Source organism: Eriocheir sinensis, chromosome 26, assembly GCF_024679095.1.
Source record: "Eriocheir sinensis breed Jianghai 21 chromosome 26, ASM2467909v1, whole genome shotgun sequence".
Classification (NCBI taxonomy): domain Eukaryota; kingdom Metazoa; phylum Arthropoda; class Malacostraca; order Decapoda; family Varunidae; genus Eriocheir; species Eriocheir sinensis.
The window spans coordinates 18,901,867-18,914,366 of NC_066534.1; positions in this window are offsets into that span (position 1 = coordinate 18,901,867).

Consider the following 12,500-nt stretch of genomic DNA (forward strand, 5'->3'; position numbering starts at 1 on the left):
CACAACGAGACTAATTTCACTCGTTGCGAAATTCTTCTTTCACGTATTTTGAACATTATCAGGAGAGAGAGAGAGAGAGAGAGAGAGAGAGAGAGAGAGAGAGAGAGAGAGAGAGAGAGAGAGAGAGAGAGAGAGAGAGAGAGAGAGAGAATGTATATCATCCATAATATTACTCCAGACATTAATAGATAAAAAAAGATGCAGCTTATTTACCCAACCATGTTGCAACACACACACACACACACACACACACACACACACACACACACACACACAAACAAACACAAACGTTTAAAAGCGAAATTGAAAAGGAAAAAAAATACCATAGCTTCAGTATATTGTAAGAAGGAGGAGGAGGAGGAGGATTAGTGATAATGTTGATGATAGTAAGAAGGTTTGTAATTAAGAGAAGGAGGAGGAGGAGGAAGAGGAGGAGGTTAAGGTAGTGACTAGCGGCCAGATGGTTGTGGTGGTGGTGGTGTCGGTGATGCAGGCGAAGCGATAGCGGTATTTGTGCGGCTCTGACTGTTACTGACTTGGATGACACACCGCCGATAACAGGGAAGGAACCTCACGTGATAACTGTTACTGAGAGTTACTTAGGGAGGGACGAGGATTGAAGTAAACTATATAGAATGATACGCAAGGACATAAGAATACACATACTAAGATATAATGGTTCGAGGATACACGGAGATACACACAAGTCTATACGGAGACACATACAAGAATACAAGGTTACACACTGATATAAGAATGAAAGAAAAAGATCCAGTATTGAACATGTATTGAACGCTCTTGTAACTCGTATTGATGACTGTTATTGTTGCTGACTGACTGTTCCTAACCCTTACGATCCCCCTGTTGGTCACGCCGCGCCGGAACCTCCAATGAGAAGGAACGGTAATGACGGCAAACTTCGGTAATTGTGTTAGTTTACGAGGATATGCTAATCATGGTTTTCATCGCCCCGCTTCTCAGATTTTCTTCCTTGTTCTTCTTCTGTTCCTTACTTCTTGCTCTTGTTCTCGTTCGTGTTCTTCTTGTTTTTGTTTTTCTTTTTGTTCTTCCATTTCCTTCATCGTATTGTTCTTTTTTTTCTTCATTCCCGTTTTTTGGGGGTCCTATTCCTGTTCCCATTCGTTCCCTTCTATTCCCTATCCTCCCTAACTTTCCCTTTCCATTCTCTCTCCATCTCTATCGCTTTTATTTTCCCTCTCAAACACACACACACACACACACACACATACACACACACACACACACACTCTCGTCGCATCCGTTCTAAACATTATTACAGTTTTAGCACAGTTGTTCTGCGTTATATTACGAATTATTTTACGGCTTTTACGTTGTTTAATAGAAGCCATTACGTTATATGCTTTAGTAGTAGTAGTGGTAGTAGTAGAAGTGGTGGTAGTAGTAGTAGTAGTAATAGAAGTAGTCATTGTCTTCTCCTTCATATGTAATACTAACTTAAATCTTTCTTTTAAGTTAAATTTTATTCGTTTTCATTCTCTCTCTCTCTCTCTCTCTCTCTCTCTCTCTCTCTCTCTCTCTCTCTCTCTCTCTCTCTCTCTCTCTCTCTCTCTCTCTCTCTCTCTCTCTCTCTCTCTCTCTCTCATTCCAGCTGTCCATTTACTCTTTTTTAATTGCTTTTATTTCACAGTTACCTCGGCGAGAGTTTTCCTTGCCCACCTGACGCCGAGTGTAGTAGTAGTAGTAGTAGTAGTAGTAGTAGCAGTAGTAGCAGTAGTGGTTGTGGTAGTAGTAGTAGTGGTGACGGTGTTCGTGGTTGTAATGGTGGTGGTAGTAGTGGCAGTAATGGTAGTAGTAGTAGTCATAGTCGTAGTAGTAGTAGTAGTAGTATCTAGTCACCTACCCATTCGAATTTGATCCCCTTTTAGTCACTCTTCCTATCTACTATTTGCAGGAGTTTTATAAGTATACTTTATTATTCTCTTGTCCTGCCTCACGGTCCTGCCTCTTTCACTGTGACGAAATAGTAGTAGTAGTAGTAGTAGTAGTAGTAGTAGTGGTGGTGGTGGTGGTGGTGGTGGGTTGAAGTAGTACAGTCTCCCGTAGTGTATGGCTGGAGTAGAAATGGATGTGGTGGTAGAAGCAATAGAGATGTCGATGAGGCGGAATTATGGTGGAAGGGAAGGATGGTGCAGTGTGTGTGTGTGTGTGTGTGTGTGTGTGTGTGTGTGTGTGTGTGTGTGTGTGTGTGTGTGTGTGCATTACCTTCATTATAATTCTCCTTCCTACTCATTCACATTTTTTTTTCTCGCCTCTTTGAAATTATATACTGAATCGGCTGTTTGTTTGTGTGTTTGTGTTTTTTATTGGCTTTATTAATTTGTGTTTGTGATATTCCGTCCCCAATCAGAAAGATGTTTATTCGCTTAGTTAAGTTTTCAATTGATATATTTAGTTTATTGATGAGATGTTTACTGGAGTGTTTATCATATCCTACACACACACACACACACACACACACACACACACACACACACACACACACACACACACACACTCGATCCCCCTCCCTCCTCCTCCTCCTCCTCCTCCGCCTCTGCCTCCGTCTCCTCTTGCTCCTCCTCTCTCTTCTCGTTTTTATAATTCTTTCTCACTCTCCCCCACTTAATTTTTTTCCACTCATTAGTATTATTATGTTTTCCATCTTAGTTTTTATTCATTCATTAAATCTTCATCTTTCTTCTGTTACACCTCCTCGTTCACCTCTCCCCCACGTCCTCGTCCTCCTCCTCTTTCTCGCCCTCTCCCTCCTCGTCTTCCTCGTCATCCTTTTCCTTCTCCTCACTCTCTAAACCTACACCTCCTCTTTCACCTCCTCCTCCTCCTCCTCCTCGCCTCGTGTAGCGGTAATAATTAATTAAGGCTGATATTTGCCAATCAATACACGAACACACGCCTTATTGACACACCGCGGCAGGGAAGAGAGAGGAGGAAGCAGATAAAAGAGAGCCTTATTGAAATGGATGCTCACGTGAAATTGGAAGCTACCTGTAATTTAGCTTTGCCTAATACATTACCTTTGCTCGTTCAGGCCTAGAAATAGAAGGGTATAGACTTTGAAATCGGGAAATAAAATGAACATTATAACAATATTTTATTGAAAGAATTATTTTTACAAAAGTGCAGAAAAAGTAATGAAAATATATCTAGAATTAATAAGTCAATCAATGGGGGCATACGCCGGTGAGCGTCCCCTTGGCCGCCTCCACTCAGAGTTGTCTCTTACAGAGACAACCCGATGAGCAGGGTCGGTTTCTGAGCAGCGTGCCACGTGCCCGTATAGCCGGAGTTGGCATTGACGGACTATACAGGTGATATATGTCGAATCAGCCTCACGGAGTAGTCGCCGTTTTGACAGTCATTCCAGCGATATCCCAGGATTCTGCCGAGACATTTATTTCCAAAGGCATCAATCCGCCTCTCCAAGCCCCCATATAGTGCCCATGCCTCACAGCCGTAGAGTAAGACAGGGAGCACAAGCAAGAATTACGGCATCGATGGAAGGAAATAAATAATTATGAGTTTTCGGTGAAAGAAGGGAAGAGGAAAGTCAATATTTAAACTTAAGAGAGAACATTAATGTTTGTATTTAATAATTAATTATTTATGAGAGAGAGAGAGAGAGAGAGAGAGAGAGAGAGAGAGAGGCGGGGAGTGTGGGGGGTGGGGGGGGGTTCGTTACGACGCCCTGATTGGTGGGTTTGACGAGGCAGCTGTTTTCTGATTGGCTGCTGTGATGACGCGGCTGTTTGTGATTGGTTGATGACGAGGACGAGGACGGCTGCAAATGTACACGGGTGAAGAGGAGGAGGAGGCGGAGGAAGAGGCGGAGGAGACGGAGGAGGAGGAGGAGGACGAGAAAGGAACTGAATAAATAAGAGAAATGATGATAACGATGGTGATGGAAAATTATAATAAAATGAAAAAGAAAAGAAGAAAAATAAGTAGGAGATGTAGAAGAAAAGGAAGCAGAAGAAAAAAAAGTAATAATAATAATAATAATAATAATAATAATAATAATAATGATAATGATGATAATAATAATGGTAATGAAAAGAAAAATGGCATCAAAACAAGAACGTAAATTATTCATGAAAAAGAGTAAAACTAATTAGGTTGACTTTAAGAGAGAGAGAGAGAGAGAGAGAGAGAGAGAGAGAGACTCCATTATCGTTAAAGGAATCATATAGAACTTCTCTCATTGATTCTTCCTTCCTTTCCCTTCCTCCCTCGTTCCCACCCATTCTCTGTTATCATTTTATCTCATTTCCTCTCCTCTTTCCTCCCTCCCTCCCTCCCCCTTCTCCCTCCTTCCCTCCCTCACTCCTCTCCCTCATTATCTCCTTTCCCTTCGTCTCTCCACCTTTCCTCCTCTCCTATCTCACTAATTCCCCTCCCTCTCTTTCCCTCCCCTCGCCCATTCTTCCATCCTCTTCTCTTCCCCCTTTCACTTTCTCCCTTCTCTCCCCCACCATCCCCTTTCTCTTCCTCTTCTCTCTTTCTCCCACTCCTTCCCCTTTCTCCTCCTCCTTCTCGTCTCCCCTTCTTCTCCTTCTTCCTTCTTCAACCTTCCCTCCTCGCTCCCTGCATCTCTCCCGTTTCTCTCCTCTCCCAACCTTGCTATCTTCCTCTCCCTCACCTCTCTCCTCACCCTCCCCTTCCCTTCCTACATCCCCCTCCCCCATCTTCTCTCTCAAACCCCATCCCACCCCCGCCCTCTCGTTCCCCTTATCCGCCACATCTCCAGGCAATGATTCCTGAAATTCGCGTGTCGGCGTGCGCGGGAATTTCCCCGAGAACTTTTGCTGCTCCTAATGTGGAAATCTTTGATAGTCGAGAGAGAGAGAGAGAGAGAGAGAGAGAGAGAGAGAGAGAGAGGGAGAGGGGGAGGGGGAGGGGAGGGGAGGGTCTGAGTTAGCCTGAAGGCCTTGAGAGTAAGTTAAAAAAAAGTTTGAGGTTTTACAGGCTAATTTCTGGTTCGGGGTTCTCTCTCTCTTTTTCTCTCTTTCTTTCTTTTCCTTTCTCTCTCTCTCTCTGACGCATTCTTATTACCTTTGGCACAACGAAGAGAGAGAGAGAGAGAGAGAGATAGAGAGAGAGAGAGAGAGAGAGAGAGAGAGAGATAATAATTACAGAAAGAGAGATATAAAGAAATTGGCTGATAAGTAACCACAATAATGATAATAGTAAAAATAATAATAATAATAATAATAATGATAATAATAATAATGATAATAATAATAGTAATGATGATGATGATGATAATAAGAAACACACACACACACACACACACACACACACACACACACACACACACACACACACACACACACACTCACAACGAAATTCTTGATCTAATTTTCCCTGTTTCTTCCTCGACTCTGAATGAAGTCTTACCCCTTAAGCCTTCTCGTGTGTGTGTGTGTGTGTGTGTGTGTGTTAAAGAGGAAGTGTTCTGAACGTCCCTCCACCACCTTCCTCACTGCCAGAAGGAGAAGGAGGGAGGAGGAGGAGGAGGAGGAGGAGGAGGAGGAGGAGGAGGAGGAGGAGGAGGAGGAGGAGGAGGAAAGAAATAAGAATGAACAGTAGGAAGAGTAATACAAAGAGGAATAAACAGAATAACAAAAAAAAAACAGATAAGAGAGAGAGAGAGAGAGAGAGAGAGAGAGAGAGAGAGAGAGAGAGAGAGAGAGAGAGAGAATCCCAAACAATCCCATCCTAATCATACCAAAAAAAATCCACACATTAAGCCTCCAGTAAAGGTTTAATCACAGGTATTTAGAAGATCGAATCCCACTCTAAAGACGATTGGATCCTCTATTCCCTTAGGATCGGATCGGATCTCTTCGGCCAAGACTTCATTTTTCTCACTTATACTTTTTTTTCTACCTTACGACCTAAAAAGTTTAGTCTTGAACCCACGACGTGACGCGAACCAGTAAAGAGTTTGACCTTGACGAGGAGGAGGAGGAGGAGGAGGAGGAGGAGGAGGAGGAGAGAGAGGAACATGACGTGAAAATCGAAAGAGAGAAATAAAGGAAATGAAAAAAACTACTTCATTTCCCTTTCTCTGCTGTTAACTTTCCTTAGTTTGCCTTTTATTGCCTTGTCCTGCCTTCCCCTGCCTTGCCTTGCCCTCCCCTGCCGTTTCTTGCCTAGCTTTTCTCTATAATGTCATTGCCTTTCTTTTCCTCCCTACCCCATGTTAATAGTTCCCTCCCTCCATTCCTTCCTGCATACCTTTCCTTACTTTGCCTTCTATTGCCTTGTCCTGCCTTCCCCTGCCTTGCCTTGCCCTCCCCTGCTGTTTCTTGCCTAGCTTTTCTCTATAATGTCATTGCCTTTCTTTTCCTCCCCATCCCATGTTTATAGTTCCCTCCCTTCATTCCTTTCTGCATACCTTTCCTTACTTTGCCTTCTATTGCCTTGTCCTGCCTTCCCTTGGCTTGCTTTGCCCTCCCCTGCCGTTTCTTGCCTAGCTTTTCTCTATAATGTCATTGCCTTCCTTTTCCTCCCTATCCCATGTTAATAGTTCCCTCTCTCCATTCCTTCCTGCATACCTCTTTCGCCGCCTACCTTCCTTTCCACCTTCCTTTATATGTGCCGATCAAACTCCCTTTCTGCCTCTTTGTCTGCTTTCCCCCACCCTCCTTCCTACCTAACTCAGCTACCTTCCTCCTGTCTAATCTCTACCACTCTCCCTCCATTCATTACTCGCTTTCATACATACTTATCCATCCCCTGCTTTCCCTTTCTTCTCAAATATACCAACCTCCCCACCTACCTACCGATACCTCTGTCCTTAACTGCATTCCTTGTCTGCTTGTCTCCCTGTGCTTGCTGGCCGGACTCGAGGTGAATAAGTAATGGCCATGAGCTGCTGAAATATGGATCTTGAAGGGCGGGAAGGGCAGCGGCGTGGCTCTCCTCTTCATTCGCGTCCCTTCAGCTATGCACTCCGGCGGCGAGGGGGGAGGAGGATGAGGAAGGGGCTGGCGAGAGAAGAGTGAGGGAAAAGGAAGGAGGCGAAGGATGGGAAAACTGAATGGTGGGTGTAAATGATTGATATGGAGGAGGGTGGTGATGGTGATGGTGGTGGTGATGGTGGTGGTAGTGGTGATGGTGGTGATGGTGGTGATGGTGATTTTGTTGTGTTATAAGGAGGTGAAGGGATGGAGGGGTTAAGATGGTGTTGTTGTTGTTGTTGTTGTTGGTGGTGGTGGTGGTGATTTTTTTGTTGTTATTTTTCTTTGCCTAATTTTTTTCGCATGTTTTTATTTATTTTTGTGTGTGTTTCTTCTTCTCGTGTTTCTTTGCTCGCTTGTATTAAATTTGTGTTCTTCATGATGTTTTTTATATATATATATATATATATATATATATATATATATATATATATATATATATATATATATATATATATATATATATATATATATATATATATATATATATATATATATATATATATCCATTCATTTTTTTTTTTTTGTGTGTGCATATGTGCGTGTGTGCGTGCCGGGGATCAATTATGCACACCTGTTCCCTCATGTGGCCCTCTCCCTCCTCCCCCCTCACCTGCCCCCCTTCCCCCCTTACCCGTCTTTTATCACGCATCTTGTTTAATGTTAGATTCTTAAGTTTCGATTTTCCTCTATGTCTTGAGGATTTTTTTTTTTTTAAGGTTGTGGATATGGTATGTATGTAATGGTGTGTGTGTGTGTGTGTGTGTGTGTGTGTGTGTGTGTGTGTGTGTGTGTGTGTGTGTGTGTGTGTTCTTAGCTCGATTATCTTAGCTTAAAATCGACCCTTACCTCATATCTTAGCAATCCAGACATCCTGTAACTTCATTTTCAGTTCTTTTTTAATTCAAGTCTTCGTTCCAAGCATATATATAGTACTCCAGACATCCTGTAACTTCATTTTCAGTTCTTCTTTAAATTCATGCCTTCGTTCCAAGCATATATATAGTACTCCTGACAACATGTAACTTCATTTTCAGTTCTTTTTTAATCAAGTCATCGTTCCAAGCATATATATAGTACTCCAGACATCCTGTAACTTCATTTTCAGTTCTCTTTTATTCAAGTCCTCCTTCACCTCTCCTCCACGTCCTCGTCCTCCTCCTCTTTCTCGTCCTCTCCCTCCTCGTCTTCCTCTTCATCCTTTTCCTTCTCTTCACTCCAAACATATATAGTCCAAGCATATATAGTCCTCAGAATCGACCCTTAGCCCAATAATGGTAGTCCCCAATCCCTTGAAATCGACGCGTCATACAATTCCCTGTACCATAAACAGCCTCTGCAGTCCAGTCCTTCTTCAGGGAGCCACTGCAGCGCGATTCTCAGTAGTGGTTCATGTCGCCAGTAGTGTGTTGAATGACCCATAAAGATCGACCGTGAACGTACACACACACACACACACACACACACACACACACACACACACACACACACTCCCTTCTTCTTGGTTCCATGACTTGCACTTCCAACGAGCATGAAAGAGAGAAAATAACAATAGTAGAAAGTTTATAGTAGTAGTAGTAGTAGTAGTAGTAGTAGTAGTAGTAATAGCAGTAGTAGTAGTAGTAGTAGTAGTAGTGGCAGTTTCAGCACTAAAATTTTGACCGTATTTGAATATCACGTAAAAAAAGGGACAGATAGAAACCAAATTAACTGGTACAAATAAGGCATTCAGTATTCTCCGGACATATTGTATTACTTCTGAGACACATGTAATAAATTAGGCAGTAGAGGGGACAGGGAAAAGGAGGAGGGGGAGGAGGTGGGGGGCAAGAGACTGGGGCGGAACACGAAGGGGAATGCATAGGAAGAAAGAAGGAAGTTGAATAGGAAGGAAGAGGAGGAGGAGGAGAGGGAGAAACGACAGAAGATGGAACAAGGAAGAAGAAGAGAAAGAGAAGGGGCATGCGAAGGAAGAGAAAGGAAGAAAGAAGTAGCGTAGGAAGAAGAGGAGGAAGAGGAGGCAGGGAGGACAGAAGGATGGCAAGGAGGAACACATGAATTAAGCAAAGAAAGTCGATATTAAGGAGAAGAAGAAACGGAATATTTATGATTAGGAAGGGAAAGTGGAGAAGAGGAAGTTGAATAAGAATAATGATGATAATAGCTTAGAAGAGGAGGAGGAGGAGAAGCAGAATAATGATGGTGATGATAGAGAGGAGAAAGAGAAAGAGGAGACGAAGGAGTAAACGAAAGAAGTATAATGGGAGAAGGAGAAGGAGGAGGAGGAGGAGGAGAAGAGAAAGAGGAAATAGAGGAGGAAGAAATTGAAGAAACAGCAAGAACAAGAAGATTAGAGTAACAGCAAAGACAGGAATAAAGAAATAAATTAGGAAGAGAAAGAAAAGGGGAAGAGAAGAGGAAAAAGGAAAAATAACTGCAAAGAAAATATTGAAGAGAAAACGAGAATGACCAAGAAGAAGCAGGAATAGGAAACACACACATAAGGAAAGGTAGAAGAAAGAGGAAGAGGAACACAAGAAGAAGACGAAGAAGAAGAGCAGCAGGAAGAGGAGGAGGAAGATAAAGAGGAAGGAGGCATCACATCTGGCGTAGTGGAGATGGTAGCGGCAGTGCTAAGCAGATCCGCTGAATAGGCTCTGCTAGCTAGGTGCCCCGCTGTTTGTATGCTAATGTGTGGAGCGCCGTGTGTCTGAGGACGAGGAAGAGGAGGAGGACGAGGAGGAAGGTGGGACGAGAGGAAAGGAAGCAAGGAAGAGGAGGAGGAGGACGAGAACGAGGAGGGCGGAAGGAACGGAAGGAAGAAAGGAAGGGAGGAAAGAAGGAAGGAAGGGAGGGAGGAAGGAAGGAAGGAAGGAAGGAAGGAAGGACGAAAGAAAATATAAAGAAATTAAGATTAAAAAGAAAAGAAAAGGATAATAAAAAGAAAGAAAGGAAGAAGAGAGGTAGAAGAAACTGAAGGAGGAGAGAAAGAAAGAAAAAAGGAAAGAAAAAGAAAGGAAGGGAGGAAAAGAGAATATTAGCAGCAAGAGGCAATCAAAGAAGAAAGGAAGAAAAAAAAGGAAAAAAATATGAAGGAAGGAAAGGAGAGAAAGGAAAGCCCAGTAAAGGAAAGGAAGCAAAAGAAAGACCATGATAACAGCAGAAGGAGGAGGAGAAGGAGAACGAGGAGGAAGGAAGGAAGGATGATAAAGAAGGGAGATAAAGAAGGGGGAGTAAGAGGAAGGCTGTTTAGAGAAGAGGGAAGGAAGTGTAAAGAGAAAATATTGGTACAGGGAAAAAGATAATGGAGTGAAGAGAGAGAGAGAGAGAGAGAGAGAGAGAGAGAGAGAGAGAGAGAGAGAGAGAGAGAGAGAGAGAGGAAAAATATATTAACTTTTTATTATAACGAAAACAAGTGTATTTAAATGTTGTGAGAGAGAGAGAGAGAGAGAGAGAGAGAGAGAGAGAGAGAGAGAGAGAGAGAGAGAGAGAGAGAGAGAGAGAGAGTGGGCTGAAACTGAATACACACACACACACACACACACACACACACACACACACACACACACACACACACACACACCATCTCTCCGCCATCAAACATTTACAAACATTTAAGAGCATTTTCATTTAAGGGACTAAAAAAAAAAAATCGTCTTGTAAATAATAACATCTCGCGGCTTCCTCTTTTTTTTTGTCTCTTTTTATTTATTTATTTTATTTCTTCTTTTATTTTTCCCTTTCCTGTTTTATTTCGATTTTATTTATGTATATTTTTTTCTTTATTAGGCCTCTTTTTTCTCTTTTTTTTTGTCTTCTATCTTTTTTTCTTTCCATATTTTTTCCTTTTTCTTTATTGTCCTTCCTTTTTTTCCCTTTCTCTTTTTTGTCTTCTATATATTTTTCTGTCCATATTTTTCCTTTTTCTTTATTGTGTCTTTTTTTTCCTTTCTCTTTTTTGTCTTCTATATATTTTTCTGTCCATATTTTTCCTTTTCCTTTATTGTGTCTTTTTTTCCTTTCTCTTTTTTGTCTTCTATATATTTTTCTGTCCATATTTTTTCCGTTTTCTTTATTGTGTCTTTTTTTTCCTTTCTCTTTTTTGTCTTCTATATTTTTTTCTGTCCATATTTTTTCCGTTTTCTTTATTTTGTCTTTTTTTTACCTTTCTTTTTTTGGTAATTTATGTTTTACTATGTTTAATTTCCTTTCATCCATCTTTCCATTCATCTCATTTTATTTTCTTATTTATTTTACTTTCCTTCGTTATTCATTATGTAAAGCACTTATTTATTCTTTCAAGTGCCAATCCATTCACTCTTTTATATACATTTTTTTTCCACTCATCTACTCTCTCTCCCTTGAGCGCTGCCGTGTCAAAACCCAACTTCCATTATTAATACATATATAACCATTTATTTTCCCTTCATTTTTTTCCTTCATTATTCATTCATTTAAACTACCTCTCTCAATTTACTCATTCATACCGTTTTTCACTTATTAACTTTTTCCCGTGCGCGCCGGAATGTCAAAACGCTACTTCTATTATTAATACATATATAACCATTTATTTCCCCCTTTATTTCTTTACCTCTCTCTCTCTATTTACTCATTCATACTCTTTTTTACTTATTAACTCTTTCTCGTGCGCGCCGGAATGTCAAAACGCTACTTCTATTATTAATACATATTTAACCATTTATTTTCCCCTTTATTTCTTTACCTCTCTCTCTCTATTTACTCATTCATACTGTTTTTCACTTATTAACTCTTTCCCGTGCGCGCCGGAATGTCAAAACGCTACTTCCATTATTAATACATATATAACCATTTATTTTCCCCTTTATTTCTTTACCTCTCTCTCTCTATTTACTCATTCATACTCTTTTTCACTTATTAACTCTTTCCCGTGCGCGCCGGAATGTCAAAACGCAACTTCCATTATTAATACCTAGCCATTTATTTTTCCCCTCCCTCCACCCCATTAGCAGTGCCGGAAGCGCTTCGTCCACTCTGCTTCAGCTTTAGGACAGACGCTTCCGGGAGGCATAACCTTCAACTGTAGCCCGGCCAGGTTCAGTCAGGTCAGGTTAGGCATAGTTAGGGTGGATAAGCCAAGGGTAGGTTAGGTTAGGTCAGGTTAGGTTAGGTAAGGTTAAGTTAGGCAATAGATAGATACGTAGATAGATAGATAGATGGATAGATAGATAGATACATTTAGGTTCAGGTCAGGTTAGGTATAGTAAGGGTAGGTAAGCCAAGGGTAGGTTAGGTTAGGTTATGCGATAAATAGATGCGCAGATAGATAGATGGGTTAGTAGATAGATATATAGTGAGTGAGTCGGTGAGAAAGCATTATACATACATCCACCACCACTTGTAAAATAGAAGGAAAAAAATGAAAGAGAGGGAAACAAATAGAAAAAAGGGGAAACAGAAAATAGAAATATAGAAAAAAAATAGAAAAAAATAGAAAAATATATGAGAAAAAATAAA